Source organism: Podarcis muralis, chromosome 2, assembly GCF_964188315.1.
Source record: "Podarcis muralis chromosome 2, rPodMur119.hap1.1, whole genome shotgun sequence".
Classification (NCBI taxonomy): domain Eukaryota; kingdom Metazoa; phylum Chordata; class Lepidosauria; order Squamata; family Lacertidae; genus Podarcis; species Podarcis muralis.
The window spans coordinates 101,667,485-101,695,333 of NC_135656.1; the positions used below are offsets into that span (position 1 = coordinate 101,667,485).

General features: G+C 42.6%; 1 protein-coding gene across 2 annotated transcripts in view; it reads left to right on the forward strand.

Moving 5' to 3' along the window:
- The window catches only part of FHIT (fragile histidine triad diadenosine triphosphatase), a 1,046,096-nt gene that overhangs the window by 33,514 nt on the left and 984,733 nt on the right, over positions 1 to 27,849 (forward strand). For both annotated transcript variants that reach the window (XM_028719572.2, XM_077925099.1), the window contains exon 2: positions 12,041 to 12,088. The gene's annotated coding sequence lies outside the window, so the exon portion shown is untranslated. The remainder of the gene's footprint in view (positions 1 to 12,040; positions 12,089 to 27,849) is intronic.

Genomic DNA, 27,849 nt, shown 5'->3' on the forward strand with positions numbered 1-27,849 from the left:
GTGTGCTCCTCCCTATACCCTTCATTCTACAGGCACTAAATTTAAGATTGCCTTCCCCCTGCTCCCACCATATGACTAGAATGCCCTTCAGCCTGACCTACCTCTGTTTTTACATTCAAGTAAAATGTTAAAACAGCTTGACCCCCTCTTTCCTTGTGCGTTGGAATATTTATATATCATATTTCTATGATAAAAAAATCAAAGACAAGATGGCTTACAAATCAAAATATGAACCACAACTGGAATTAAAAGAGCAGTCCTAACAACAACAAAACAGAACAAACTAAAAAGCCAGCCACAGAATAAGCATTGTAGAAACATCACCATAAAATAGCTTTGTTTCTTACAATTTTGTGCAGCACTTTGCAGCATGTAAGCCTCACTGATAAACAAAACAATACTACTGGGGGAAGTGGAAAGAGAGGCACTTGCCTGTGTCATCTCAATTGTCCAGTCATTCATCTCCAGGGGAAACACATGTCTAGGTATTTGCTGTTTGCTCGTGTCCAACCAGACAGTCACTTGCAGGTCTTTCACATGACTAACACTGCAAAACAAATTTTGCTTTCCTAATGTTGAGTTTGCTTAGATCCTTGCACGCTCCAAGCTGTCTTCTGTCTTTGTTTGACTCTGCTTGATCTTGATCATCTACCAGTTTTGCCACGGAAAAACATTTCCTGTGGAGGAGGAATCTGGCATATGTGAAGAGGGAAACTCTTATGGTACTCAGTCATTGTTTGCATCCTCCTACCTACAAAACCACCCATGTGTGGATGAGCAAGCCTCTGTTAGCCGAGCTTCATCAGCTCCATCTTCGCTGTCTAAGAATACAGATTGACAAAATAGCCCTGTTACAGGTTCCTCAAAGTTACCTAACTCGCAATTATTATTTTTTTAATTCGCCCACTTTTTACCCATAAGAAGGGGCCTTACTAAAGCAGACTACTAAAAAGATGTTGCAGATAGGCTAGAAACATGATAGGTTGGTGGCCTGAGGCATGAAATGCTGTCTGCCACCTCTGATCGTTTGCTTAATTTCTATGCCAAATGTGCAGGACAGGACGTCACACCCAGAAACACAGTGGTCTGGCTCCAGAGTCACAGATTGCTCCATTCCTCTGCAGTCAAGCTGGGGGAAAGGGGCTTCCCTTCTTTTCTATCCAGGATGGAAGCCAAGCTGGTTGGCAAAAGAGGAACAAAGTACAGTCGTACCTCGGAAGTCAAACGCCTTGCGACTCAAACGTTTTGGTTCCCAAGCGCTGTAAAACTGGAAGTGAGTGTTGTGGTTTGCTGAACGTTCTTTGGAACCCGAATGTCTGACATGGCTTCTGCAGCCAACCGGAAGCCGGACCTTGGTTTCCAAACATTTGGGAAGTTGAACGGACTTCTGGAATGGATGTCGTTCGACTTCTGAGGTACCACTGTACTTTGCTTCATGTTCACGAGCCTGCTTGGCTATTGGCAAAACCTATTGGTGTTTCACAACTTTCTGACTAGTTGCAGGACCTTAGCCAGATCTAGCAGAGTAAACGCAGAATCCACGGAAGCAATTGGCGACTTGGCTGCAGACAGGTTAGATGAAGCAGGAACCAGGAACTTGTAGTTAGGTGTTTATTATATACAGTGGACTATTTACAGGAACAGAACACAGATCTTTAGCTTGCTCTCTCATACACGACTCACAGCTCCTACACTGACACACAGAACTCTGAACACTGAACTCCTGAACTACGAACTTGCGAACTAACACATTCCAGTTAGTAGGCCATTAATTATCACTCCCTTGAGAGAGCTTGACCAATCAGGGAGCTGTCTCCATGCCTCTGTTATCACCAGGCAGACTTACTCCTTCAGATTGCCTTCTGGCTGTCTGCCAAACCTTAATTGACTCTGTGTGAGTAGCTGCACGTACATAGATTCCCAACATTGGCATCCCTCCTGGCTGTAGAGGGAGGGAAGACCCTTCCTCTGTGGCTAGGATGGAAACTGAGTGGGTTGATAAAGGAGAGACCCATTGTTCTGTGTCTCCTTTTGGCAGCGCTCACGCTTGCCTGGAGGGAATTCCATGTTCTTGTATGCCCCCTGTAAATCTCCATTGTGCTTTCAGTTTCATCTGTATGATAGTTTTTTTTGTTTGTTTTTAAAGAAAAGTCTTGTAGAGGTTACTTTCGGTGAGACTCGTGGTCCCTTCCAATGCTACAATTCTATGATTTGCATGTATGCATGAATTCTTTTTAAATGGCCTTTATGTAGCCTGGAACTATGGCACAGATAGAGATGGTGGTGTTAACCTTTTACACCTGTGTCATAGCCTTGATGAAAATCCCTCCCAGCTGAAAGTGCTACTGATGATAGCAGCTTCTCTCATCAAGCAAATAGCTCCCAGATCGGGGTACTGATCTTTCTTGGCCTGATGGGTAAGTGCTGCTGCCCCCCTCCCCAATGCCATGCTGCTCTTCTGGATTGAAGAGCACATACCCACACCCCACATGTGAGAAGATCAATTTAAGATAGTTTGGCCACAGGCCACCTTGTAGACTTGGAGATTACAGTCATATCTCTGGTTGCGCACGTGAACTGTGCGGGAGGCACGTTCGCAACCCGCAGCGTTTGTAGCCTGAAGTGCCATGTCTGCGCACGTGCGTGACGCAATTTGGCACTTCGCATGCGTGTGACGTCATTTTGTGCTTCTGCGTATGCGCGAGTGCCGAAACCCAGAAGTAACCCATTCCAGTACTTCTGGGTTCGGCACGGAAATGCGAAACCCGCATACCTTCGTAACCCAAGGTATGGCTGTATAAGTATTTGAAATAAATTTCCCATTGAAGCCATGTTTTTCTTCTCTCTTTCTCTTGTACATGAGAACGGGATCTTCTGTTTTTGAAAAGTGAAATTCCAGATCTGTGACCGCGTTGAGGATGCCCAACAACAAATGTATGCTGCATCAATTTGACAATGTGCTTTTGGACTTGTAGAGAAATAGTTCAAAACATGTTTGTCAGGGCATGCCAACAGGCTGCAGTTTGCTACACACGTCGCGGATATATTGTGTATTTAATATATAAGCATGCTGAGCGATGGAAGAAGGCATATAGCACTTTCCAAATGTATATCACGCATTCTTCTGAGTGAAAATTCCAGTGTGTATTTTTGGATAGGGAGAATTGTTGAAAACAAAGCAATAGGTGACTGAATCTGTTCTGTATTCTGCACCTCTAAGGGCGGCTAGGAAAGAGTTATCCTCTTAAGTGTTCGCGGCTGAAGGTTATAATGTAGACCTATGGTGTAGTATTTAATAAATTGTACTGATCAGCTGTTTACATCAAATTACCCTTGCTGTGAACAGATGCATGGTACAAATGTTGTATTCGGTACAAGAGTTTGCTTCTATCAAAACATAATGGAAACAAAACCTGTGAGATTAACTGGCACAGTTGGAGCAAATGTGTTTTTCCAAGTAAATCTTATCGGCATTACTTGCCTGTTTATTTTACAGAGTATGTTTCAGATATCCTTACATTGCATTTGTGCGTTGTTAGGAAATAATAATAATTCCGAGATGGGAGATTTGCTTGTTTGAAATGGCTTTTCTTGGAAATCTCTCCTATTGCTGCAAGAGTTTGTTTGCGGTGAAAGATACAAATTTCTAATTGGGGGGAATAAGGTTTGGATTTTATTGATGATAATGTTTATCTTTACTTGTGGAAGGTTTAATTGCCCTGTGCAGCTGGGGGTGGCGGTGGAAAAGAACTCTGATAGCAGATGCAAGGAAGATGCCCGACGTCATGACCCACTAGGGAACTGTTTGGAGTGAAAAGCACTTGATATCGCTGGAGAAAACCTATGGAATCTGCCACTCATGTTGGCATTACCATTCCTGCAATCCTTGGGCTCACGGGAGGATTCTTCTAACACTTGTCACAGTTTGATTTTGAACCTAGATATGAAGCTAATAGTTTCTAACGGTTTTTCAAGTGCCACTGAATCAAATTACTGAAGTAGAAAGGAACGGTTGACATTCTGCTTTAAAGTGACCGTAAGTTTGACCCAGTTCTACTGCAGTGGTGTCATCACAATTGTATCTCATTGCTGTAGGTTCTCGGATGCTGACAGGCGGAACAAGTTGCTTTAGCTCGCAGTGCTCAGCTGTCATACAGAACAGCTTGCAGATCCTTACGTGAATGAAATGTGCAGGGAGTTCCTTCCTCCCTTTCTCTCTCTCTCTTTCTCTCTCTCTGTCTCCCCGGTGCTCACTTTCTAGGCTACCAGTGAAACTGTATGTGCGTGGAAGTCAAAATAGGCAGGAGGAAGAGGAGGAAGAAGAAGAAGTTCATTTGAGAAATTTTGTTTTGGCTTCAGGGATGCAAGTGTGTGCCTTTCTCCAGTAAGCTCGGCATTTTGTGAGGTTTAATAAAGAAGGCTTGGAGCTACCCAGGAAGCTCATTTGGGGAGAAGGACCTTGATTATTTTTACACTGTCTGAGCAGACAGATGAGACGCTGTCACCTTTTGTCTTGCTCTTGTTAGCGTCTCACACAGTTGAACAGAGGCCAAGGATGCTGACTTCTCATATTTATTGAATGATTGCCACATACTTGAAACGAGGACAGCAGAGATTCCCACACACCATGACACTAATTCATAAATAGATAGGAACAAAATAACTAGGCAGTTATCTATATCTATATCTATAATCTTTTTTATTGATTTTCAAAAATATAAACATACAGTACAAACATAAAACAGTATAAAATCCAAATATCGAGATTACGCTGAATCTCCTGAATTCCCCCCGTCCCTCACATGGGTCCTTTTGATTCTATTTTCAACTGCATATCAGTACTTCTCCAATTTTTCATCTTCCCAAGTTATCTAAACGTTCTGTTACATTAGAAGTGTATTTAAAGTAGGCAATTTTTTTAAAGTGGCAGGATCAAATGCCAATTATGGAATGAAGCAAAATTAGAACCCGTTGTTCCAAAATTTGAATTCATCCAGATTGCATTATTTGGAAGCATTATTGATTTTTAAAAAGAATATATTTTTTTAAGGAACAGCGATGAAAGCTCAGTGAAGAAATAAAAAAGAACAACTTAGTAATATTTAAAAAACAAACAAAACAACCCAAGCAAAATCAAACCACAAAGTGGTGGATAAAATCCAGAGAGGTTAGGGGCACAGTGCTGGCTTGTCTTTGTTGGAGTGCAGGTTGTGTTCTTCTGCTAGAGGCCAAGCTGGCATACATGCCCTGTGCGGTTCTATCTGCAAGCTCTTAGCCAACCTATAAAGTAAGAGGGAATCCAAGAGGCTAAGGCAGAATAAGTGCAGACAGAGAAAAGGGATGGGGAACAGAAGGTGGTGTACAACTTAAGTATTCAGGTCTAAATTAGTGCCATTATTTTCAACGGGCCTACTCTGAGTAAAAACTTGGATGAGTGCCACCTACAGACTGTAGAAACATTTTGTTTCCTGTTATTTATCTTGAACTGCAAATTCCAGTAGAATTTACAGGTGTGACGGCTGAGATTCTTGAGACTTGTAACTAGAGCCCTTGTGGGGTCCAGTTCTGGGCACCACAGTTCAAGAAGGACACTGACAAACTGGAACGTGTCCAGAGGAGGGCAACCAAAATGGTCAAAGGCCTGGAAACGATGCCTTATGAGGAACGGCTAAGGGAGCTGGGCATGTTTAGCCTGGAGAAGAGGAGGTTAAGGGGTGATATGATAGCCATGTTCAAATATATAAAAGGATGTCACATAGAGGAGGGAGAAAGGTTGTTTTCTGCTGCTCCAGAGAAGCGGACACGGAGCAATGGATCCAAACTACAAGAAAGAAGATTCCACCTAAACATTAGGAAGAACTTCCTGACAGTAAGAGCTGTTCGACAGTGGAATTTGCTGCCAAGGAGTGTGGTGGAGTCTCCGTCTTTGGAGGTCTTTAAGCAGAGGCTTGACAACCATATATCAGGAGTGCTCTGATGGTGTTTCCTGCTTGGCAGGGGGTTGGACTCGATGGCCCTTGTGGTCTATTCCAACTCTATGATTCTATGATTCTATGACGGATTCCATCCTTGAATGGTAAAACCACTTAAGATTGCAAACCACATTTTGGAGAGCCCTGAAATGCACCGACTTGGATTGCAAAGACCAGTCTATGTTTATCCATTGTAGGCTAGGTCCTGATAATGGCAAACACAGTTGTTAGGGATCTCCTAAGAACCCTCAGCATCCTTAGCAAACTGCAGTTCCCAGGATTTTTTAAAAAAGCGGTATGATACTGCTGTAAATGTATAGTGTGGATGGGGTCTTTGTTCCTCTGCCCTCCTCCTCATCCGGCTGCTCTGTTCTTTCCCTTTCCACTCAGTTTCCTCCCTCTGCAAGTTTTCCGAATTTCATGCTACTGAATTATGAAGCTGCCCCTCCCCACGCTTTAGGTTTCTTTTTTCTTTGGTTTTGTTCTTGTGCATTTTTTAAAGGGACATATAGTGGTACCTCGGGTTAAGTACTTAATTCGTTCCGGAGGTCCATACTTAACCTGAAACTGTTCTTAACCTGAAGCACCACTTTAGCTAATGGGGCCTCCCGCTGCTGCCGCGCTGCTGGAGCACGATTTCTGTTCTCATCCTGAAGCAAAGTTCTTAACCCGAGGTAATATTTCTGGGTTAGCGGAGCCTGTAACTTGAAGCGTATGTAACCTGAGTACCACTGTAGATTATGAAATGGTACCAAGGTCACATTCTGCTGAACAAGCACGATTGTGAACGAGATTGCAGGTCAAAACAAAAAAAATTCCTTCCAGGAAAAAAAATTCCTTCCAGTAGCACCTTAAAGACCAACTAAGTTAGTTCTTGGTATGAGCTTTCGTGGTGTGCATGCACACGAAAGCTCATACCAAGAACTAACTTAGTTGGTCTTTAAGGTGCTACTTGAAGGAATTTTTTTTGTTTTGACTATGGCAGACCAACACGGCTACCTATCTGTAACTGGAGATTGCAGGTGGATGGGTAAAAAGCAATCATTGTGGCCTAGACTGGAAGCATTGCAGGTGGATTGTACTGTAAGATACATGGAAGCACTATGTTCCTGCTATCCCTACGAAGCCAATTGTCTTTTGTAAGCTCCTTTTGCTTGGTTAGGTTGTACACTGAAAGCTCACAAGTGCTTTAAAGAACATAATAAAAAAATGTGCAATCATTTTTAAAGCAGGAAGAAATGTACACAACAAAAACTTTGTAAGAAAGCACAGGAAATGCTTAGAGGTACTTTGAAAATTAAATTTCTATAAACACAATTAATAGTTGTGCCTTCACAGAGGAGGCGGCGCTTTAGCATCCTCTGACAATTCTGGGCGGAGTGTGCGCAGGTTCGTTTCTTGTCGTGTGGTGTGTGTGTTTTAAGAAAAGGGGGGGGGGGGCTCTAGTAGTCATTCAAGTCATGACTTTGTTAGAGTATGAGAAGCCTTTAAAATCACTTAGTAGAATAAAACTCCCAAGTACTGTAACTGTCAGATTGCTTTATCTAATTTATGGAATGGAGGCAAAGGAATAAACAATAACACTCCATTTAGAGTTATTAGATTAGCCGTTATAGAAACCACAGAAAGTACATAAGCCTTTACTTTATGTTCACTTGAATTTGGCTATTAAGCTTTGATGGAACTTTCATTTAACCAAATGCCTTTGTTTACAACAATAAACTGGTTAACTCTGATTTCCCTCCTAAATTAAATATGGCAACATCAATATTTGCCTACCTCATTGGCCCTTAAGTTTGTGCAATCAGTTCAATTAGGGGGGTCTGATTCTGCAGAGATTTATGCCTGCGTTGTTTACCACTAAGGAGGCATCTTGCCCATGAGAACTGCACAATAGGTGCCACCCAAATTTTCAGCCTGCTGTTGATTTGCATCTTTTCTTCTATCTAGCTCAGAGGTGGGGAACCTGGCGGTCCCAAGGTGCAGTTGGACTCCCAAGTCCCCATTAGCCCCAGCGACCGTGGCCAAAAGTCAAAGGTGACAAGAGCTGCTGGAAGCTCCCCACCCCTGATCTCGCACAAGGCACTCCAGGCAGTTCATCATTTAATATAGTGATACAGATAGTGCAACAGACAATACAAATGGAAAAGGGTGTGATAAGGAAAGAGAAAAATAAGCTTTGTTAGAGAGTTCTGGGAGGGAAGGTACTGAATGGCAGCTAGTCCAAGCCGAGCCCTTGAAATGCTGTGGAATGGCATGGAAATAAAAAAATCCGACATAGGGCTGTGGTTGCGGCACCAACAATGCCTGCATACACACCATACATTTTAGACACTCGCTGAAAGAATAATGGGAACTGTAGTTTACCCGTAGCAGAGCTACAATTCCCAGCACCCTTAACAAACCACAGTGCCCAGGGATCTGGTCTCTCTGTGTGTGCTTTAAACCTATTGTTTGTATGCAGCCCCCATGCTTATTTTTCAGTGGAATGTTGTTATACCCGAAATTAAAACAGAAAGAACTTGTTGCCTTTGAAAATGAAGTTACAGCTTGATACTCGGTGAGAGGAACTGAGACCAAGCTGGTTTCAGACAACCGCAAGTGCTCTCACGAGTATGAACGGGTCTGGTGCTTTGGCTCTGACTGGCAAACTTGCACAATGCTGTAGTGTAGAGGGATTCGTGGAGAAACAAAAGAAGATTCTGATTGGTTTATGTTTATTTGGATGAGGTTGGGTGGCCATCTCTCACAGATGATTTAGTTGAGATTTCCACCTCTCAGGGGGGTGGACTAGATGACACCTCAGGGACCCTACCAATTCTACAATTCTATTATTCTTTTTCTTTTATTAACTGTCGCCTGGAGGAACCTAGACCTCCTGTAACTCATACGTCTTTTTGGCTTAGTAATTTAACTTAACATGCTTCTATTATTTTCTGCCTTACACACGTCATGGCTGTGTTTTGCATGACTGTACCCGGTGGCCAAAACCCATTATTTGTTGTTTGCATTGTTTCACGTTATTCTGAATAAAAATTATATTATAAAAAAGGGAAGAAAATGAAGTTAAATTACTTTAACCCAGACTTGGCTGAGATGCTCTGGCTGCTTAATATTCAGAGTAAATCTGTTTTTATCTAGCTGCATTCATCTTCGAATCTGAAGGGCTTTGTGCATGCTTCCATAATCAAATAGAACAATAAGTCTGTGTGAAGGAGAGTGAATACGCTACAGAATGCAGGTAAATGCTCATAGATATTTTGATTTGAGACTCGGCCAGCATATCAGAGGATGCTCCAGTGAAAGGCATTCAAATTTTTATCTTAACGGGAACCAGATGAGACACGGCTCAAATTGAATATGCCACCCCTACTAAACTTGTATACAGCACTGCCACCAGCTGTCTTCAAAACACACATTAATTCCGTATTGCTCTGGAGCCCGCAAATACGGCTGTAGCAGAGTTATTTGTTATGAGAACTTGCTGGTGTGCAACTCTACAGTACTCCAGAGTTTAAATCTTTTGCGTGTATATTGAAGTTCCAGGGTTTAACACAGAGTTTAGGGGGCATATTTTGAGTGCTTAAGGCTCCTGCAGGTCATGAGCCTAAGGCTGTGCTTGAGGATTTTCAGTGTTCTTCGTACTATCTCTTGGCTTTAGAAAAATGGTGAAATCTACATTATTTCCTTTACTTCACATGTCGGTGATGCTACCTCTTTCCACTTCAGACAACCTTTGACTGGAAGCTGGCATAAAAAGCCACCAAGTCACTTATTCCCCTCATTTTTCTCTAGATGTAATATGCTACAGATATTATCCCACACCTTTTGTTCTTCCCTTCTTCCTGCCACTGACTCAGTTTAGATAGGAGACCAAACCAGGATTTGCCCAAACCATAGTTAAGGGCCCACATCAGGGGTCAGCAAACATTTTCAGCAAGGGGCCGGTCTACTGTCCCTCAGACCTTCTGGGGGGCCGGACTATATATTTTTTTTGCGGGGGGGGGGAATGAACGAATTCCTATGCCTCACAAATAACCCAGAGATGCATTTTAAATAAAAGCACACATTCTACTCATGTAAAAACACGCTGATTCCCGGACCGTCCACGGGCTGGATTTAGAAGGCGATTGGGCCAGATCCAGTCCCCGGGCCTTAGTTTGCCTACCCATGGCCCACATTGTTGACTTGAGCTTTCAAATGCAGAACAACCAAACAATGCTTTGTTCCTTCTTGTCTCTCTTTATTTTCTATCTGTTCATCATTGAGCCTCAAGTCCTGGTTGTGGCTGTCTGGTTGGCAGGATGCTGGAATAGATTCAAAGGGCGTTTTAAGGTAGCACAACCAGTTCATCCTCACTGGGGGGGGGGGGGCAAATTTTAGTGTTGCACAGGGCGCCGCTGAAATTTGAGATCTGCCACTGGTAGATGGGTCACTGGTCTGATCCAGCAGGCTTGGGTTACCTGAAAGATCCTGTCTCCCTTTACGAACCTGCCCAGGCGCTAAGAAGGGTGAGCACCTTCTCTCTGTTCCCTAAGCATCAAAGACAGGTGGTGACACGAGAGACGGTCCTTTCTGTGTCTGCTCCCATACTGTAGAATTCCCTCCCAAGAGAGGTTAGATTGGCTAAGACCTTCCCCTTCAGGCAGGCTTTTGGAAACCAGGTGCAGACGATGTTGACCATTGGACTGCTATCATGGCATTAGGCATTTCAATGCTGGTTCTATATGGGTTTTATTGCATTTTAACTATTGTTTCTAACTAGTTTGGTTGTATTACTTTGCGAGAAAGGCAGCATATAAGTATTAAATGAAAATGAATGCATAAATAAATAAATAAATAACCATGGCTTCTGACGTAACAGCAAACCACAGCTGGTCCAAATTGCTGTTTGCAAACCGGCTTCAAATCCAGGTTTGTCAGCCACTCAAAAACAAACCATGGCTTGTGAAGCTAGCAGGTTCAGGCATGCAAACCATTTTATAGTCCAGCATCTGAATAAAGGCAGATGCGATTAAGTAATTGTTTGCTTGCTCCTCTGGCCTTCAGATGTTCAGATGCATAAATAATTCATGGCTACTATGCAGAGTGCTAAGAATGTTTCTCCCTTGTGCCTGTCACTAGTACTTGGAGTGGTGAAATCAGTAAAGTCCTTTGATTTCAGTGGGTCTACTCAGAGTACTATCACCCAAACACTTTACAGCTCCCACTTTTGTTACCTTAGAACAGTGGCTTCATTTTGCAAACAAAGCTAAATGGCTGATTTTGATGCAATGGTAAGAGTGAGAGAGGATTTGATTATAATATACACTGTACTTTATAGAAAAAAAAGAAACCTGTCTCTGCCTTGAGATAGGAAGAAGGAGAGGCAGGGGTAACACTCCAGCTTTGGCTGTTCCTTGAAAAGTTGGATCTGGCCATGGTGACGCATGCTGTGGTTAACATCTGGCAGTGAAGCTGTTGCATGGGCAGCGGCTGTGCATGTCTTATACATACAGTGGTGTCTCGGGTTACATACGCTTCAGGTTATATACGCTTCAGTTTACAGACTCTGCTAACCCAGAAATAGTACCTCGGGTTAAGAACTTTGCTTCAGGATGAGAACAGAAATCGTGTGGCGGCAGCAGGAGGAGGCCCCATTAGCTAAAGTGGTGCTTCAGGTTAAGAACAGTTTCAGGTTAAGAACGGACCTCCGGAACGAATTAAGTACTTAACCCGAGGTACCACTGTATGTGGAATATTGGCACAAATTTATATAGGCATGGGCCTTTTCTCCAAACTTCCACCTGCCTATCTCTCATCTTCAGTATTGTCTGTCACTCTGATGATGGGATGAAAGAGTTGGAAAGTGGCAGTGAATGTTTCAAGTTCCCTTCTTTAGCACTTATAGGCTTTGGGTTTTATTTTTCCCCCAAAAGCACCAGTAGAAAGACTGAGCTCTGTTTCCCCGAAAACTCCTTCAGCTTGGACTTAGGTTAAAACGTGGCTACTAATTTATAGAGCAAATGTTCCCGTTTAATTGGCAGGCGGCTCAATGCTTCCTCTTTTCCTCTCTTATCCTTTTGCAGCCTTGAAACATAGCAAAGAAGCGAAATCCATTGAGAATACTCTCTAAGGTAAGTGTGTTTATTACATTGCATTAGCAAACATTGCCGTGCCGCATTGATTTTTCTTTTATTCGGGGATTTAAGTACTCGGATTAATGACAGAGCAGACAGGACAACTTCTTTTACCCACACGGCTGTCCCCTCTTTGCACAAAATGCCACGCCGCAGTTAGAGGGAAAAGCGTAACAAAATGCGCTGATGTGCTGAGGATGGCCAAATTTCGGGTTGTTAGCTGACATGCGCTTTGTTCTCTGTGGCTGAGATATTACCGTGTAGCCGTGCGCGCGCTAAGATTAATGCTACAGAATAGAGAACAAAAGGGCCTGCATGAACTGGTATTGCTCTTGGTCAATAGTGGAATAAAGCTAGCTGGCAAAATAATGCATTTAAAGTGGGCTGCTGAGTGGCGTTTTAATCTGATTGTGTTTAATTTATTGTGATAGGCAATATCGGATAGCGAACAGCTCTGCAGAAAGGAAGGGGGGGGGGATTATTGCTTGCAAAGTCCTCCTGGCTTTGTAGCTGGTCATTAAGTACATAAAACTGATTTGTGGATAGATGCTGGAGCAAAAGCTCCTTCCCCTTATCTTATACCACACCCCGTGGCCTCGTTCGCACGCCATGGTAACCCATGGTTAATGGCTTAATCGGAGTGGGCCACTTTCACCCACTTCATGCCTCCCTACCAGGGAGTGGGAGCAGCAAACCATAATATTTGGCTCATGTTTGAACCGTGGCTTTGTTTCACCCTAGACAATCCACGATCTGAAAGCCAAGGCTTGGTCTTGGCTTTCTGATTGTGCAGCTGCCTGTTACGTTGCCTGGAGCAAGCATTTGCATGTTAGTTTTTTGACTGCAATTTTATTATCTTTGCATCGGAATAAACCGGACCACTCGTTCAAGCTAACCTGTGCGCTCCGAATCGGGGAGATTTCTTAGAGTTACCGTACAACAGCCCACTCATTACAAGCAGGAGGAGTAACTTTCGCTGGAGGTGAGCTATGGGTGGCTGTCCTGCTGCTATACGTCTCTGCTCGGGAACACATTGCTGGATGTATTTTCTAAAATGGGAAGGAGTAAGCCACCAAAGGACAAATAAACAAATACTGGAGAACAGGGCCAGCTGAAGATACTTTGTTGCCTGAGGCAGTGCAGCAAATGGCAGCCCCTTCCCAATCAACGGGCGTAGTTCCAAAGGCTAGACAAGTTACTTTGGCATCGGAGGCAAACCCCCCACCTGAAAAAATATCCCAGCCACCCCACATAGACTTCTCCTCTTCTCTGATAGAATGTATTCAAGTATTTTAAAGCAACTAACAGTTTGCTTCCCATCCATGACATCAAAAATTAGTTATTTGAGGCAGCCTCCTCACTTCGTCTAACAATAGGGCCGGCCCTGTCAGAAATGCAGCACTAAGTTGTATACAGTGGTGCCCCGCAAGACGAATGCCTCGCAAGACGAAAAGCTCGCTAGACGAAAGGGTTTTCTGTTTTTTGAGTCGTTCCGCAAGACGAATTTCCCTATGGGCTTGCTTCGCAAGACAAAACGTCTTGCGAGTTCTTGCGAGTTTGTTTCCTTTTTCTTAAAGCCGCTAAGCCGTTAATAGCCGCTAAGCCGCTAAGCCGCTAATAGCTGTGCTTCGCAAGACGAAAAAACCGCAAGATGAAGAGACTCGCGGAACGGATTAATTTCGTCTTGCGAGGCACCACTGTATTTTGGGAAATTGGGGAAATGCAAAGCTATCAGAGTCCTTAAAACTGTTATGTAATGTGCAAGACACCTCTTCATGGCAAAAGTCCTAAGAGTGGTCTAAAATATCCTGTAATTTCGTATTCAGCTTGAGCAACAGTTCTTTGTTTCTGTGGTGAGCTTATTTCTTTTCGGTCTCCAAAGAGGTAAATGTTAGAATTGGGAACTGAGATAATTAAAGCAGCCTAAAACATAAATTGCAGATTTAGAAACTGAAGATTGTTACATTATGCAGTGATATGTGAGTTATTAGTCTTGGAATGCCATCAATTGTAAACTAGTGTGATCAACGACTGAAAACATTGGTTAAACAACAGATTTATGTAATAGACAGGAAGCAAATCCATGCTATGGTTTGTTCTGTGAGCAGTATTTATTTTTTCCCCCTAAGCATATTTGCATTTTATGGTTCACTAAATTGATTTTTTTAACAGTTTATATGTAGAGTCAGACTGTTCTATGGGCGGAAGCAAAAAAAGAACAGGTTGTAGTATGTTGGAAATGTATCTAGAAAGGAAACCTTTGGAGGAAGAAACTAGCACATCTGTATAGCAACAGCTGCTTATGTGCTTGGGCCCAATCCAGAGAGATGTGCAACTAGCTCTGAACAGCCAACATATCTTAGGACTTCTCTGTGTGTCTCAACACGTGACAATTAAAGAAGTGTCATCTTAGCACGTCTGCCCAAAGATGTATGATTGTACTCTTGACTTGGCTGGAAAACTCTTGCCAATCTATGAATTGATCGCCAATTACATTTCCCAGACATGTTTAATAATACAATAATAGTAATGCAGCAAAGTGAGACTGATTGATCGAATAACAAGGCTGCAGATAGAGATGAAGGACACCAGAGTTAATCTCAGATCCTCGAGCACTTATTGATGGGGCAAAATATGCGAGGAAGTGAAACGGTATTTGGACACAGTCTGTGGAGCGTAGTTGGAACACATGAGTTCGCCAGCTTTGAAATTGGATTTTGAATTTCTTCCTTTCTGTTTATTTTATTAAAACATTTCTATATGTTCCTTCCCGGCTCAGTGTGAGACACTTAAGGTGGTATGCAGCAGATCAAAATAGCCAAAGATATAAAAATATACCACAGTAAGGGAGCAACCCTTTTCACAAGAAGCTGGCATGAAGCAAGCTGGTGTAAGTTAACTGGGAGTAAAGTCACACCAGATCCAAACCTCTTTCAGTGGTGAGGCTGCTGCTGCTGCTGCTTTACCTAAGCCTGGCAGGAAAAAAACAAGAGGCCAGGTCACATGGCTGAGCAGAATGGGCTTCGGATTCAGCACCCACCATGCTGCTGAAATAACCCTTTGGGGAGGATTTACACCGGACTCGCTTCAACCAGCTTCAGCTCAGCTGGTGGAGCCCCAGGATGAGCAAGTTACTCTGGCATTTCTTCAACTGAGCTGGGATTGAGGATTTAGCGGAGCCAGGAACCAGCTGGCTGAACCAGAGGACTGCTGGCATCCTAAACTGTTCATCCCAGCAGATCTTGCCATGGGACTGCTGCCTTAATCTGGCACATCCTATGTGGGCTTGAATTAGCAACCCCGTGATACCTGTTTAACCTGTAACTTGTATATAAATAGAGCATTACAAATATTGTATCTGGTTTCCTGTTGTTGTTGTTGTTGTTGTTGTTGCTGTTGTTGTCCCCCGCCCACTGCTTGGGAAAACTATCTCTTCTTAAAGTTGTACTTCATCCTAAGTACATTTTCTTTGACTGATTCATAGCATCCTCCCCCCCCCCCCGACTTTTGTTGTTGTAATGTGTTGTTTTTCCAGAATCCTTTCATAGTGATCTATCACCAATATATAGTTATGTGTTGATTAGTTAAGAGAGAGAGGGGTGGGGGTGGGGAAAAAATCTTTAGAAGCTGATGATCTTTTGCATTGGAATTGCATTTAGACAAATAATAGCTTGTCACTCGCATCTCCTGGCTTGTGCCTGAGTGAGTACATGCACTTTGGTTCATTATCTCCAAATTAGATTGTCTTGTAACCATTTTCTGAGTGCCTTCCCCCCTCCCCTTACTCTTTTCTGCTCCTTATATCCAGAAAGCAAGTGCTATTGGTATTGCAGTTGCTAAACCTGGAACTGCAGCGGAGAGGCTGCGACCCAGAGGGTCCCTTATGTGGGTAGCACATCTGTTTGTGCCCCCTTGTTGCTGCCACCTGCACCATATTCCCAACATTGTTTGGGAGAGTCAACTTGGGTGGGTGGTGATGGGGGGCACAAGAGACTCAGTGGGGAGGGAAGAAACAGACGATCCCCATTGTGGTAGCAGATTTTTTTCTCTGGATTAAGCCTGATTAATAAACCCAGCCGTTGCACTCCTGGCGTTTAGGACTACAGTTCAAAAATCTGGAGGACACTGAGTTGGTGAAGACATTCAGAACAAGTCTTCTGCTAGTTCCCAAATTGTGAAACAAGAATATACATATCTCGTGCTGCTTCTGGATAATATTCAGACTTGGGCAATCCTTTCAGAGGAAGGAAAATTTCATAGTTGCAGGGCACCTACCAGGAACAACCCTATGTAGTGTTACTAAGAGTACACTCCCAATTAGGTATAGGGAAGAAAGTCGTCCCTCATCTATGCTTCTTTTTTGAGCTGAGAGATCCATGCTGCATGGCAAACTGCTTTGGAAACCTGAGAGCAAAAGCAATTTATGAGAATACATTGAGGTCAGGTGCTTTAAGGAGGCAAAGGCAATAATCAGGATTCCAGTGGGCTGGTACAGCGTCCGTAGCTCTAGGGATCCTGTTTTTTGCTTGATTTTTGATCACGCCGTATTCATAAAAGGCATGTGGCTGGCGGTCTGTAAATGCAGTAATCACAGGACTTAATGATTTCACACAAGATAACTGTTTGTTGAATAATTTTTGCTTGCTTTCAGCAAGCCACAAGTTGCATCTCCGCCTCAGTTTTGTTAAGGTCAGCTCAGGTCTGCTTTGCTTTCCCTGTTAAAATCCAAGGCAAGCGTGCCAAATTGCTTTGCCCCAGCTTAACCCTCACTCCATAAGAATCTTTTAAAATGCTACAAAAGGCAAGCTTATGTACACATCTACACACACACACACACAAATGTGGGCGGTGGGGGGGGGGCGCAGCGGCTGCGGAACCATACTTAATCTTTTATTTGTATCCAGAAATCAAACTATATAACAACCAGTTTTCTATGTTTAGAGACTTGAGCAATAAAATATGTATGCACCAAGATCTGTTTAAGGAAGCAGCACTTATTTTCTCAGTATGTGTGCTGATTGCAAGTGTTTACCGAATCCATTTGGAATACTGCTCCAAAGACATGTGGTCAGATCAGGAAAGATGGGGGGGACGGGACGCAGGCGTATGCATACCCCTAAACATTTTGTGAATCTGTTGTCCATTTACTGTATTTATTTCCCCCGATTTGCAGTATAAAATGGTGATTTTCTTTAGTCAAAATGAGAGTACCCCTAAACATTCTTCAAGAAAAAAAGCATTGTCATAACATATGCCAGTATTTCAGAAAATGAACACACACACCCCATCGGCATTTGACTCAGTCTGGTTGATCTGAATTTACATTTAAACATAAATTGTTATCTTCATGTCCATCATTTTATATTGCTTCATTGGTTAACGTAAGAGGAAAGATGACTATTGCTTATACTTAATCTAAGTCCAACTACAAGGGCTCCTGTTGTTGAATGTTATCTGTTAACTCTGTTCTATCCTGTTTCCCCTTTGTTTTTGTTGAAACCAATTCACGAGCAAAGAACTTACACACTGACCACTAATAATGAACCATATGTTGTAGACTGCAAATTTATTATGCTATTTTTGTGGTATACCAATGACATTTGAAGACTTTGGTCTATTTGCAGTGGTACCTCGGTTCTCGAACGTAATCCATTCTGGAAGACCGTTTGAGTTCTGAAACGTTCGAAAACCGAGGCGCAAAGGGCTTTCTGCAAATTCAATTGAGCCATTTGACTTCCAAGGCGCGTTTGAAAACAGAAGCATTTACTTCCAGGTTTTCAGCGTTCGGGTTCCGAAACTTTCATCAACAGAGGCGTTCGAGAACCGAGGTACCGCTGTCTTTGTACCATATGTTATTCCTTTGATCCTTGCTTATACAACCCAATAAAAAGTTATTTTAAAAAGAAGAATACTGCTCCAAGCATATCCTTTTGGTTTATACAAAGCTTGCTTTCTTACTAATATACTATGCTTGTAGGGTTAAACATCCAGACTGCTGCAGTGCATTAAAAACTTTCAGGGATTTTGTTTTTTCTCTTTCTCTCTCTTTTTGTATTCACAAACATGAGCTGTACCAACCACAAAAATCTAGGAAAGTGAATTGTACATCCTGTTTACTCTTTGTAATTGGGGGCTTGGAAGGCCAGGTGGCGTTGGGTAGGTGCTGGCAGGTTGGGGAAGGCGAAACATGGGAGGTGATGGGCAGGCAATAAGGTTCGCTTACATCCTTCAGCCTTGCAAGAGAAATTGTTCTGATTAGGGCTCCCATCCCATCAAGAACACCTCTCTGTGTTACAATGCTGGTGAGTTTTCTGTAAAGTCGCAAGGAATTGTGGGAAACTCAGCTTGAGAATGGGAAAAAATGTGAATCTTAGAGAAACCAAAATGGAAGTATTAATCCACCCCTACAAGCTAAAGCCTGCTGCTTTAGCGGTGCTAAAAAGAAGTCCAGTGGTCCCAAAGCTCTGGACACCACAATTCCCAGTTTGAAACCCCTGTAGCGTGCAGTAGGCTTCTTTTTATACAGCTTCTTCTGGGAACAGAAATATGTTTTTGAAAGACTGATGACTAGTCTGTACCTAATAACGATCATGCTAAATAGGGAGTCTGGGTTTCCTAGTGCCAAGTGCATTGTGGGGGTTTTTTTGGCATCAAGCTAATGTATGTATGTATGTTTGTTTGTTTAGGCATTTAAGCCCTGAAAATGAATTGTCTAATTTTGAAATAGAGTTGATCTCCTCTTTTGAATTTTATGCTTGTCCTTCTTTTGTGCTCATTTTTAATTCCTTTTAAACATTTTTTATATTTTATATTTTTCTTTTTGCTGCCCTGGTAGATTTACTGTCACATGAATGCCCTGTAAATAATTGTGATGGAGAAGGAAGCCCCTTTATATAACCTCTCCTTTTACCCAATGACCTCCTCTTTTCCCTGGTGCACGTTTTTGTAAGTTTCCTACGTTTCTCTATCCTGCCCCTTGATCTATGATGTAGTAATACATGGTCCAACAGCACACTGGCTCTCTGGTGTAAAGCCAGGTTTAAATGTGGGAATCTAACTTTATCAGGGTGCATTTTAAAATCATATTGAACAGAATATAGGCTGTTTATATTTGCAGACACATAGTTGTTTTTTTAAAAAATCAGGCTTTACATGTGTGAGGTGGACTGCTGTGTTTGTGTGTGTGAGAGAGAGCATTGATAGATTCATAGAGATCACAGAATTGTATAGTAGTCGTAGTAATAATTAATTTATTATTTATACCCCGCCCATCTGGCTGGGTCTCCCCAACCACTCTGGGCAGCTCCCAAGAGAATGTTAATATTAATATTAATAATAAAGCGATAAAACATCAAACATTAAAAACCTCCCTAAACAGGGCTGCCTTCTAAAGTCAGATATTTGTTTATTTCCTTGACATCTGATGGGAGGGTGTTCCACAGGATGGGTGCCACTACCGAGAAGGCTCTCTGCCTGGTACCCTATAACCTCTCTTCTCACAGTGAAGGAACCGCCAGAAGGCCCTCGGAGCTGGACCTCAGTGTCTGGGCTGAACGATGGGGGTGGAGATGCTCCTTCAGGTATACTGGGCCGAAGGGACCATGAGTATCATCTAGTCCAACCCTCTGCAATGCTGGAATCTTTTTGCCCAATGTGGCACTTGAGTCCACAACTCTGAGATCTGTTGACAGTGTTGACAAGTAGTGAAGAATGCTATTGAAGAGTTATATGCAACAATTGTTCAACGTAGTTACCAATAGCTGTCAATGATGCATTGTCTGCTGTCTAAGAGCAAAGGCAATATATATGTCTAAATTACTTGGACAGAAATCCTATGTGCTTGTGTGTATGTGGAATCTGAAATAGTTCAAACATCAGATTAGTTGGAGGAAAACACATTTTCACCACCATAAATGTTCCTTCGGAAATCTTGAAAGCAATATTTCATGCTTTTCCTTCCAGCCCAGAGGTTTTCCCTCATTACATTGGGGACTGGGGGGGGGGGGGAGAAAGGAAATTAAACAATATTAGAAGTGGTTGGCTTAGCCAGACTCCCTGATACAATGGCTTATATCCATTACATCATCTTAAGAAAACCAGCCACAGCCACTTGGTTTTTTCTTCAGATGCTCCAACCCAGGAAGCACCTTCCTGTGATTAAAAAATGGAAGGAAGTGCGGAACACATTGAAATTCAGTTTGTTGATGTGATGGAAAAGACATCCTGTACTTCATCTGCAGTGCATTTTAAGTAGTATAAATAGGCAAATATTCCCCTACCTCCCGTGTTCCTGGCTTCCACATTTTGTTGCCCGCACATGTAGTAATAGCACCGGCAACATTTTCTGGAACTTGTTTTTATATTTTGTGCTTGGGATGGCTTATAGCCGGTGATTAAAGTGGGCAGGTTCACCTGGATACAGAACAATTTTCATCCATTTCACATTCATTGCTGTGCTTAGACTACCAACAAGATGGTCTAGGAGTTCAGAAAAGCATGCAATTTCCTTTCATCACTGCTCACCACAATTGCACATGGACGAAATGGATGTTGTTTTGTACCTAGTTTCTTGGGTCTGTTTAGATCAGCCTCCCACACCCCTCCAGATGATTTTGGACTCCCAACTTCCCATCATCCTCCAGCTCGTGGGGCCTATAGCCGGGGATGATGGGAGTTGTAGTTCAAGAACATCTAGAGGGCACCAGGTTGGGGAAGGTTGTGTAGCCTGCTGTTGGTCTCTGAGCCAGCTAACCGGCTTTCTTCACCGCCATCCCCTGCTATCTACCGCAGTGGTAGTTATCTCCTGCCATTGTTGCGTTCCCACCTTGCTACTTAATTGCTTTACGGTTAAAAATATTTTATGGTTTTTGAAGTTGTATTGTAAGCTGCCATGGGATAAATGTCAGTGAGGGGCAGTATACAAATGCCTTACGACTTCTGAGTGAAAGTATGTAGGTTTCAAAATGGCTGCTGTTGATGTAAAGAAGCATGGTGGCACTATCATGTGTTGGTTATGAACAGTGGCATGGTGTGGTGGGGGCTACAAGGCTGGTTGCAAAATTTCAACACCCAGGGCTGCTTCAATACAGTTGTGCGCTTCCGTTGCTGGGATCCATTGAAAACAGCTTCTCCATGTGAACCAGGAAGTGACCTCTCCAGACAATGGGATGACTCTTCTTTTCTTATCTCTGTGGCTGCACTCTCTTGGGTGTCGCGGACGCCATTAGGAAGTTGAATGCATAGGTATGCTCTGTTTCTTTTCCTCCCTCTGCTTGGCCCCGGGCACTGGCAACCTATGCTATGCCACTGGTTATGAATGACAGTCATTGTGAGAAGTGTGCAGGCTCATTAAATCTTCTAGTACGTCAACAGGTGGGTGACAGCATGTGCTGATGGATTGGTGGGGACAGGTGAAGCAGGGCCAGGTCTGGGGGGATACTCACGTTTAGGCTTTCTGGCAAACAGGCTGATTATGGGGCAACATGGACATTCTTCTGCATCAAGAATTATGCTTGGATTTTGTATTCTGATATGGGCTGCTGTTGGCTTTTCAATTCCATTAAATCATCAGTTCATGGGTTGCTCAGTGCCTTGTAATATCCAGCCTTTTCAAGATATGGGAGAGGTGTGTGGTTCCATATCCTACATGTACAGTGAGGGGGGGGAGTATTTGATCCCTTGCTAAATTTGTCCGTTTCCCCTCTGACGAAGAAATGACCAGCCCATAATTTTAATGGTAGGTTTATTGTAGCTGTGAGAGACAGAATAACAACAGTGCAGCAAATGGGTTCTAGCCTTTTTGCTCAATTGGCATTGCTCATTGTAGAACAGCGGGCATGTGGCCAAGTGAAATTCAGGACATTTGTCACCACCAGGTAGGAAAATCAGGCTTTCTCTCCAACCCCCCCCCCCCATTTGACCCTGCTACACATTCAATGATTAGAAGCCTGTATTGGTTTTTAGAGTAACCACTTCATCGAAAGCGTAATTATCACATGATTTCAGGAGCCCGTTTCATATTGGTAAGGTTAGGGATTAATGCTTTATACTACTTGAAAGCGAAGTTTGCAATTTTCAAGCTGTATGCCATATTGGTTTCTAGCTCCCATTAGCAGGGAGGTCTTGAGGATGCAGCTATTAGGCTAGTCTTAGAGTTTGTGATAGTGTGGGGATGGGAGAGAAAGTATAGCAGCGCACTTAGTACACTCTTTTTCTTATTGTTACTTTTTGAACTGTACCAAGATAGCAGATGAGGGAAGAAAATCGTTTGTTAATTCCTGAAAGCCACAATAATGATTCCCAAATGACGATTGCCCTAAAACCAGAGTTCCCAAACTATTCCCTAGTAAGGCTCCTTAGGTTATTTTAAACAGTACAGTGGTACCTCGGGTTAAGTACTTAATTCGTTCCGGAGGTCCGTTCTTAACCTGAAACGGTTCTTAACCTGAAGCACCACTTTAGTTAATGGGGCCTCCTGCTGCCACTGCGCCGCCAGAGCACGATTTCTGTTCTCATCCTGAAGCAAAGTTCTTAACTCGAGGTACTATTTCTGGGTTCGCAGAGTCTGTAACCTGAAGCGTCTGTAACTTGAAGCATATGTAACCCGAGGTACCACTGCACTCAAAGCTTCTTCAGTTCAAAACGAGACGGATAGTGTGTCTGTCAATCTTCGTACTTCTGTTTGTTGCCCTTAATTCAAGCAGATTTCCAGAAAGAAGCGAGAACTGAGTACAAATAAGTCTACTTTGTTTACTGTAAGGCCTCCTGGGCAAGGAAAGACTTGTGAAAAAACAAAGAATTGTTTTATCGATTTGACAGCACCAACAACTGGCACATAGACTCTCATCTTTTAAATTGCATGAGGATTGGCACTTGACCTGACGGGATCCAAGCACGCATTGCAAGGGGAGGGAAGAGGGAAAGAGGAAATCAGAAGAGGAAACCCTGTTCACATTTTGGGCATATCAACAATACAGACTTTAACTGGTTAAATTCCCCACGGAATCTATGGGATTGTAGTTCTCTGTGTGGTAGGGATACCTAGGGTTCTCCACCAGAGAACTATCAGCATCCAAACTTTGCTAAATCCTAGGATTATTTGGAGGAAGCCATAACAGTTAAGTGGGACAGTAAGAGCTGTTTGACAGTGAAACGGACTCCCTCGTAAGGTGGTGGACTCTCCTTCATTGGAAGTTTTAAGTAGAGGTTAGGTGGCCATCTGTCAAGGATACATTAGTTGGGATTCCTGCATTGCAAGGTGTTGAGCTAGGTGACCCTCAGGCTGCTTTCCAAGTCTAGAATTCTATGATTCTACGAGAGGAAACCCAGAGTAACTGCAGAGATAAGCCACACACCCTTCTCTGAACTTGGGAGGTGAGTAAGAAAGCTGGGAATAAGCCCCTGGCTTTTCATGGAGATGCAATGTAAGATAAGATGAGGGGCAGGACCCTGGCAACCACAATTTTGACTTGGCTACCAACACCAGCCATAGTTTGCAGAATCCCAATCACTCTTACACGAGTTTAACTGTTATAAAAAGGTAAAGGGACCCTTGAACATTAGGTCCAGTTGTGGCCGATCCTGGGGTTGCGGCGCTCATCTCTGTCAGGAAGTTCTTGCTGATGTTTAGTCAGAATCTCCTTGCTTGTAACTTGAATCCATTGGTTTCTGTCCAAGCCTTTGGAGCAGGAGAAAACAAGCTTTGTCCATCTTCCGTGTGACAGCCCTTAAGACATTTGAAGACCGCTATCACATCTCCTCTCAGTCTCCTCTTCTCCAGGCTAAACATACCCAACTCCCTGGTTTCAAGACTCCTGATCATCTGGGTCATCCTTCTCTGCTCATATATCCTCCCACCTTGGCTTGGTGATACATTCATGGCAGGTGGGCAGTCAGAAGACCAGTTTCCACCGCATTTTCACTGGCGGGTTGAAGGAGGCAACTGGAACATTGGTAATCTCAAAGGTGTGTCAAATATACAATATATAAAATTATTTTAATGAACCATGTAGTATAAAATAACTAATAAAATTATCATGGACTTCCAAGACTCACTAGCAATCTCCCAGTGACTCTGAAATAAGTGGCTTCTGAGCTAGTGAGTGAACTGCGCACTTATAAATGATCAAGATTTAAATCAAATGTTGGGATAAGTGTTATTTACTTTTTAGTAGACATACATAGGTTTGTGCTGCACATGTTTCAGTTCTTAATCTACCAGTGACTTTTTTTTTAATCCTATGGTATCAACACATTATTATTTCAGAACTTTGGCACTGCTATAATCACACCATATTCATGCAGTGCTTTCATTATCACCTATTTAACAGGGATCACCTGGCTGTAAACCAGTGAAGTTCTACAATGAATGTCCATTCTTTTCATCTCCATTGGAGATGTTGCTTGTTAGCTTTTTTTAAAAGCAAAATTCACACTTTGCCTTAAAGCCCATTGCAGTGTCAGGATTTTATGCTTGAAATTAGATGCATGGTGTTTCCAAGTTTCAGTTGGAATGTTGACGAAAATTAAGCAGGAATAGTGCCAGGGTAACTTTGTTAGCTGGGAAAAAAGGAGATTTAAATATTGCTGCAAACTTGATGGGATTTATGGGAGGCTGGCAGAGAACAATGCTAGAAAACACAGCGCCAGAAAACACAATATCATTTTTCAATGTCATGCGGTGACAATCTGGTTATTAGGTTGTCAGAGTCTTTTCTGACAAAATTGAATGTTGGGGTGCCTAATTAGATTGCGCCAAAGCCCATTGGGGATGCTGATATTTTTCTAATAATTTTTGGCCTGGGATGTTTTCGTTAAGGGCACAAACATATCAGTCATATCCAGAAATAACAAGCTTTTTATATTCTCTTAAGGGCCTTGCGATCTTGGTGAAAGCATAATATATATACAACAAAATGTGCTCAAAGCCAGGGCATTCGTATATCTGAAAGATGCAGCTACTAGGTGAGTATTCCACAGGCGGTTTTCTTTTCAGGGCACCATCGCCCAGGAAAACATATTTTGCCTCTTGCACAACCCTCCAGTGGCTTTAATTTGGGACTGTTACCTTAGGTAAGTCCTAGTAGATTTGTGCCTCAGATCTTCTTGCAAACATATACAGTGGTACCTCAGGTTACATATGCTTCAGGTTACATACACTTCAGGTTAAAGACTCCGCTAACCCAGAAATAGTGCTTCAGGTTAAGAACTTTGCTTCAGGATGAGAACAGAAATCGGGCTCCGGTGGCGCAGCAGCAGCAGGAGGCCCCATTAGCTAAAGTGGTGCTTCAGGTTAAGAACAGTTTCAGGTTAAGAACGGACCTCCGGAACAAATTAAGTACTTAATCTGAGGTACCACTGTACCACAGCCATCAAGGCAATGTATGCATTGTATTTGTGTATTGTTGGGCATGCAGATTGCTTTAATCTGCCTCAGTCAAAAACTATTCAAAGCATGGATCTGCAGGTGTGTGTGAGTTTTGGATGGCTTGGCCATCCTTTTCTCGAGCTGCTTGGTGCTGCTTTGGGACAGCCAACATTGCAGTCACCTGATGTGCTATGATTGACAGGTGGATGGCCCTGCCTACCTGCCAAAGCTAGCCCACAAGGTGGGGGGAACATAAAGGTCTCCCATCCCCACCTCTAAGGGAAACTTCAGCCTCTTCGCTTCCTAGCAGTTTGCCTTCCATACACCAGTTGTTGTGGACGATTCTAAGAAACTCTGTGACAAATACCCAATTCATGCAGGGAGGAGTATTTGGCACCTCACTGTTTCCTTGTGCAGTTTAGGAGAACATGTAAGAGAACACAGCAGACTCTAGCGCAGCTGCATATTTTAGTTCCGGGCAAATTCTCTTTTGTGGTAGCTCCTTGACCATTATTGTCTTCTCACTAAGGAACTCCTGCTAAGCCTCTGAGGAACCTAGGTTCTCCCAGGGACATTGTTAGAAAGTGGTTGCTCTTATGCAAAATACTGCTGTAGCTGGGACACCCAGTTTTATTTATCCAAGCTCAATGAGTAATAATAATAATAATAATAATAATAATAATAATAATAATAATAAATTGTTTATACCCCACCCATCTGGCTGGGTTTCCCCAGCCACTCTGGGCGGCTTCCAACAAAACACTAAAATACAATAACCTATTAAACACTAAAAGCTTCGCTAAACAGGGCTGCCTTCAGATGTCTTCTAAAAGTTTGGTAGTTATTTTTCTCTTTGACATCTGATGGGAGGGCGTTCCACAGGGCCGGTGCCACTACCGAGAAGGCCCTCTGCCTGGTTCCCTGTAACTTGGCTTCTTGCAGCGAGGGAACCGCCAGAAGGCCCTTGGCGCTGGACCTCAGTGTCCGGGCAGAACGATGGAGGTGAAGATGATCCTTCTGTTGCGATATCTATTACGATTCTAACATTTGTAGTTAAACTTCTTATTCCATGTTAGAGCTGTGTTAGAAAAGAGCCAAGTTGCCAGTTTCATATTCCTTTATCCTGACATACATGTATTTTTAAAAAATCATATAGAAATAGTAATTATCAACATGGATCGTGTTGATGGGCTTTTGGGCAGAAGTAGGACCAGGAACACTATTCATTTCTGCTGTGTCTAGACACCATGCAATTAATTCAAATGGACAGTTTCTCAACAGGCTAATATGCCAATCAGTTAAAAAAAGCCTTCAACAAACTTTTCAGAAATTGCAGTTTTAACCTTTCTGTTCAGATCAAATAAAGAGTTCTTTTTCAAGTCTGTTCTCTTCATACATTATACTATTGACATAAGAGTGCTAGTGTTATAAAAAGCTGGTTCCCTTTAATTGAGAATCTCATTGTGTAGTCATGGAAAGGTGTTTTTAAAAAAATTAATCTGGTTTATATAATGCATCCTAGAATAGCCCTAAATTTGAAATGAAGTGTTTAAAGCTACTTCAATTTGCACCAGGTTTTAACAGGATACTGAAAGTCTTAGCCCATTCTGAATATTCAGTATCTTTTAAAAGAATTTTGTTTTTTTATTAATTGTTTCACTCATTCTCTAAGCTGTTCACACAAATAATATTTATCATATGTGTTTTTCTTGCTCCTGTTATGAAGTTAGGGCTTTAAAAGGCTTTACGTACTGGGAGCCAGTGAAGATCCTTTAGGACTGGTGTTATATGGCCCTGGTGGCGGCTCCCTGTCACCAGTCTAGCTTCTGCATTCTGATGTGGTCCTAACGGGAGATTGGAAGGAGCTGTTGGCTATACCACTATTCTACACCTCCCCTTAAATTCTACATCTTGAGGACATACAGTGAAATGGATGGCAACAGGTGGAGAACAAACAAAAAGAAATAAAGGCAATACAGAATTTACCAGAAGGTCACTGTCACAAGTGAGTTGTGGTTCCCATTACTACAGATCACATTTCACTGGGTTAAATTCATTGAAGAGAGGTCTTCTAATAGCAGAACAAACAAGGATTGCTCAACATCATATTCTGTTTGTGACCTTTGATGGATCATCTGTTGCCTGCTGTTGGTGATAAAGAGTTCTGTGTTAGGACAATGTCTGGAAAGACTTAGAATAGCCATTCTTAAATTATTGTGTTCTACTGTGCAATTTCCATTCATCCGAATGGAACTTGTGTTGGAATAGTTCTCAGAATTGCACAGGAAGTCTGCAAATCCATTAGCTGCTGTAGATGATGTATTTTGCCTGAATATATCCCAGTGCCAGTTCTTGGTGGAGGCAGGTGGTCAGTTGTCTAATTAGATTTTAT